Here is a 5,859-nt window from a genome sequence, read left to right as displayed (position 1 = left end):
TCAGTTTGTGGCTGAGATACGAGACAGGATGTTCCTCACCGTCAGTCTCCTGGGCCAGAAGGTAGCTCATCCAGCAGCCTCTGCAACCTCCGAATGTCTTCTCCCCAGTTTCCTCTCTGATTGCACCACTACAACATCTTCAGCCGGGGGGGGGCCTTAGGTTACCCCATGTAACCCAAAGCGGTGGGGGGGGGGGCTGTGGTACTTCCACTGCTGAACACAGTTTTCTCCTGGGCCAGTTTGCTTCCCTGCTTCCCCTCTTAGTCCATTATTTGCCTTTTGTCATTGTTATTTTTTTGTCATTGTTATTTTTTTGTCATTGTTATTTTCTTTCCCATGCGCCTTAAAACTCACAGTTTTGATTTTATACACTTACTTTTTAGTTTTCACTGGTAATTTCCAGTTACAAATTTTGCTTAACTGTTTCCACTGTCCCTTTTTTTTAATTTTATCCATTATTTTAAGATGTTTTTCACCCCCAATGTCACTAATCAGATTTGCACAAAAAATGCAAGAGAATTGAACTTGTGTTCAAATTACATGTTAAACAACATTATAAAAAGTCACACATTAAAATGGTCTGTACAATATTACATGACTTGTAAAATAATTATCCCCAGAGCAATGATGCATTTCTACTTGAATTACTCCATTACCAGTAGGTGGCAGCGGTGTTTCAAAATGACTTCTAAAGTGTAACATTTAATTTATGAGCAAGATCAGATATTCAGATATGTCCATAAATTATAACTTACTTAAAACAATTTAGCATTTTAACTTATCCTGGTCGGGGGTTGCTCGACCAAAATATTACATAAATAACGTAATGAGATGCATAATCTAATGTGTTTTCGGTGGATGGTTTTTGCATTTGAAGCATCTGGCCATTTTTAACTTCAGAATTACTTGTTTGTCCATGACCAGGGAAAGCGGCTAAAAGGCCGCTGGGCGGCTGGATCGACGGATGGATGTTTGTTTGCTAATTAATTTATCTGTCAGTAATTATCGATAGTTACTTAATTAAAACCGCTGGTGCTTTCTCCATCTTCATTTCCCCACAGTTTCATAAGAGCAAGTAAAATAGTCATAAGCCAAAGCTTATACAGGCACTGATCAAGAGGATCAGCAGGCTACTGTCATGCTTCAAAGTGTATGTGAATATCAGGGATGAGCATGAATAGTGTGATTTAGCCTGTTAGTACTATGTACGGCTATAACAGATACACGTGGTACTTACAAAGTAGGCCTAGGAAGTGTAATATCCTACATGAATAAATCGGTCTATTGCTTTTTCAAATTGCAGTTGAAGAGCTCATTTCCAAATTCACTTAGTCCTTTCTTAGATAATCATAATCATCCCTCAACTTGCTCTTTGTAAGGCAAGCTGTCCATGAAGGGCAGCCACTTGTGGCAGCTCCCAGGAAGCTGGCTCCTTATCATCCATCCATCCATCTATTTTCCAAACCGCTTTTCCTACTGGGTCGCGGGGGGGGGTCCGGAGCCTAACCCGGAAGCAATGGGCATGAGGCAGGGACAGCTGGAAAACAAGCAGGGCAGTGGGTTCCGAGGACTGAGTTTGAGAACCACTCGTCTACACTTTATATAACCTCTATACTGCAATGTCCTATTGCTTGGGTACATCATTAAATAAACTCCAAATGGTGTAGAATGCTGCAGCAAGAGTTCTACAATGAACTAGGAAACGTGGGCATGTCAGTCCTGTGTTGGCCTCACTCCACTGGCTTTGACTGGCAGGTACTACAAGCTATTGCTTGTCTATAAGGCACTGAATGACCTAGCACCATAGTATATCAGCAGTTATCTGGTTCTATATAACCCCCCCTCGTTTTACTGCTTCACTGTCACCCGGGAGGATATCTGCCGGTGCTTAGAGTGAACCGATCTTCATTTGGTTGCGGAGCATTATGTTACAGGGCTCCAAAGCTGTGCGACAGTCTACCAGTAAAAGTGTGATATTTACACTCACTCGCGATATTTAGGTCAAGGCTAAAACTCGCTCATTTAATCTAGTATTTGGTGACAAAGCTGATAGCTAGTTCTCGCCTCCAGCTGCTGTGAGAGAAATCTTGCTTCATATTTTACCCAGAATCCTGTAGTGTGTAAAGTACTTCACTTTTTACATTTCTGTTAAAAGACTAAACAAAATGAACAAAAAAAAATCATGTAACATTAGCCAAATAATAACAGGGTTAAAAGCAAAGGGTAGGCACAGTATGTATAGCGGCAGGCGCCCATGATCAGCCCTATGATATTATTTGTCTATGGCAGGGGTGGCCAATCTTACCCAGAAAGAGCCGGTGTATACAGGTCTTCGCTGCAACTCCCTAATTATATTACTAATTAGAGGACTGATTGGTTGAAGAGTCCTCACAGCTGCACACCTGGGTTTGACCAGCTGACCTGAAGGTCACCCCAAAAAGCCGCTTTCACACCGGCCCTTTGCGGATAAGATTGGCCACCCCTGGTCTACGGTATTGTTTGGTTTTATTGAGCTGAAACTTATCTTCTAAGCCTTACTTGGTAAACAGGTTTTGTGACACAGGTCCCTGGGTTCTTTGCACATGCTGGTGAGTTTTGAGAGGAGGCAGATCATAGCAGCTGGACGTGTAAGGAACTGGAATGGAACAGAAAAGGGAGAATGACAGACATGCATAAAACCCCCAAACAGCAGCATTTAGCAAATGGTAACTATTAGAATTTTATATCGAAACCATTTTTAAACATTTCTCAATGATATGTCATCTGAAAAATATTCATAGCTAACAAAACAATACATTACTAAAATAACAGATTTTTAAAAATGTATTCTTATAGAACCATTAAACATCTACTGTAAATTAACAATAAACTAATGATCACTTTTGGAAATCATGCTATACTGACTGTTGTTGCTTTCACTAGCAGAATGACATCGTTCCTAATACTGGAAAAAGGTCGGCTTTGAGCTCTTTGTGACAGCATGACAGGAGCACATCTTAATTGCTTTGCGCTCCAAAAGATCAGAAAGGAACTTAGAGTATCACACCCCAAAGACAGAGTTTAGAGGATACAATAAATAACGACCAAAGGACGTTCTTAAATAAACATCCAAATGACACACTGTCCCAGCATTGCGTCTAACGTGCACGTAATCAGACTTCCAGGAACAGCCATGGCGGTGGGTATCCTTGCCCATGCAGGGATGGTTTTGTGAGGGTCGTGAGCCACTAGAGCCAAGGGCTTCAAACTGTCATTCCTCTGCTGAGTTAAAAAATAATTCAAACAAAGACGTTTCAATGTATTTTAAACACAATGATATCAAAAGATTATGTTACTGCCCCAAACATATCCTGTTGCTGTTTAACCAGTTGCTGACCTCCCCTGAGTACTGACTGCTCCTCTTCATCCCTGTCATTACCTAACCCATATAACCAGATCATCATCGTGATTCCTCACCCCCTTATCGGTGTGTGTGTGTGTGTGTGTGTGTGTGCGTCTCCGTGGTCCCATGTCTTCATACAGTATGTGCTTGCCTTTCCCCACACCCCAAGGACAGACTTTGGCTTCTTGACTCCAGCTTGTACCTCAAACTCTCCTGATTCCGGTTCTCATTTTCTCCACACTTGGATCCCCAGAGTTTCTTTATGAAACACAGATAAAAAATACAATGTGAAACCCGCTACACAAGTATGAATGATCAATTAAAAAAATAGATGCCACTACTGTGCTTTTAGTTTTATTGGGACAAAGACAGGCATTCCAGTACTTTTTTGCTTTTAAAGCATTTCATACCTCTTTATTTATGACCCTTACCACAAAACATCTATTTTCTCAGTTAATTTCACCCTGTGGCTTCTGGGATCACTGCAGTCATATGTGGCAGTACATAAACAGCAGATTATTCACAAGGTTCAACTTAGAAATGGTGTTTATTATGCAAAGTTTGCTCTTTGTAGAGTAAGGGGTCAGCCACCCATGTTATGTTGGATGTTATATGATGGCCTGCCATCTGCAGTGGGAAACAGGAAGGGGTCAAGTAAAGACTGAGTGCTACTGTAACGCTCAGCTATTGGCCAAAGGGTAGATCTGTCTGGAGTGGCTCCTCCCTCTGCACTGTACTGCAGTATGCTCAGTCATGTATTGGTCCGTCTTCCGTAAATGTATGTTCTCTCTTTCCCTTTTTTAATTTAAATCTATATTCTTGGTCACAGAAAAACATTTAAAAAAATAATTCAGTGTTTATGAGGTTTGAACGAATTAGTTGTATTTATCCATCCATTTTCCAAACCGCTTATCCTATTGGATCGCGGGGGGTCCGGAGCCTATCCCGGAAGCAATGGGCACGAGGCAGGGAACAACCCAGGATGGGGGGCCAGCCCATCGCAGGGCACACTCACACACCATTCACTCACACATGCACACCTATGGGCAATTTAGCGACTCCAACTAGCCTCAGCATGTTTTTGGACTGTGGGGGGAAACCGGAGTACCCGGAGGAAACCCCACGACGACATGGGGAGAACATGCAAACTCCGCACACATGTGACCCAGGCGGAGACTCGAACCCGGGTCCCAGAGGTGTGAGGCAACCGTGCTAACCACTGCACCACCATGCCACCCTAGTTGTATTTACATTATTTTAAATGGGAAAAATTGACTCAGGTCGTGACCTTTTTGGGTCCTCGAACGAATTAAGTTCGTGAGCCCAGGTATGACTGTATGTGTGTGTGCTTACAGCTCGATAAGTCTACTGAATGGTTTGTTTTTTGCTTACTCCTTCCTGTCCTTGTTTTTATCTGATATTTTAGATCCATCATTAGCAATCTATTAGAGTGAGCGGTTATTCCGGAACATTTCGCTTAAAGTGGTTTATCTAAAAAAAAAACATTTGGCTGCCACAACAGCGACATCTTTGTTTTTATGTGCTGGTTTCTAGGAAATTGCAATTAGCAATTTCTCCGCAGTGATTTTTTTGTGAACCGTAATTAGACTGATGAAGATGCAGTGTTCAGCAGTGTTTTTTGGGTCTGCCTAAATACTTGTTGGCTAATTTACAGCCATGTGATTGTCATGAAACTGACATTCACGTCTTTTCATTTCTCCGTTTCTCCTGTTTCTCTGGTATTGCCTCTTCGCAGTTTGTCCTTCAGAAACCTGTTTCAGCAAAGAAATATTGCGTTAGCCTCAGTTACATAATTTTCCTAGCTTCTGGAGAGAAAGATATTTAAAATATTTTCCAAATTTAAAAAATATGACAATTAAGTGCCATAAAATCAGAAAGGATGTTTGATGTCGTCATTGTTCATTGGAAAACGAACATCCGCCCAATAAATTAGCGTTCCATGTATATTAACCAAGACAATAAGCCAAATCACAACCAAAACAATGTACCTTTTCAGGTTTGTGGGACCTTGTGAACAACGCAGGGGTTTGTGTGAGCTTTGGTGATGCAGAGCTCTCGCTAATGACCACCTACAGGAGCTGGATGGAGGTGAACTTCTTTGGAACCCTGAATGTCACCAAAACACTTCTCCCACTTTTAAGAAGAGCCAGGGGTAGGATTGTCACAATCTCCAGCCCATCAGGTACTGAACCCGCAAAGGCAGCACATGGAATAAGAGTAACTGGTGTCTGACCATCAATATTCCTCCTGTTTCATTAAAATAGAATCTTGGTGCTCAGCGTTGAATTTTTTTTGCCATTTTTGTCTTTGAAGCCACAGAAAACCAATGCGATATGATGTGTGAGCATCAGTACCAGATAGTAGCAGGATTTTCTTATTATCCAAGGGCAGATTTCCAGTAGCTCTGTAAAAAACAATCACAGTGAATACCCCTCTTTTAGATCCAGCTCTGTTAA

The sequence above is a fragment of the Brienomyrus brachyistius genome, chromosome 13 (assembly GCF_023856365.1).
Source record: "Brienomyrus brachyistius isolate T26 chromosome 13, BBRACH_0.4, whole genome shotgun sequence".
Taxonomy (NCBI): Eukaryota; Metazoa; Chordata; class Actinopteri; order Osteoglossiformes; family Mormyridae; genus Brienomyrus; species Brienomyrus brachyistius.
This window is presented reverse-complemented; position numbering follows the sequence as displayed.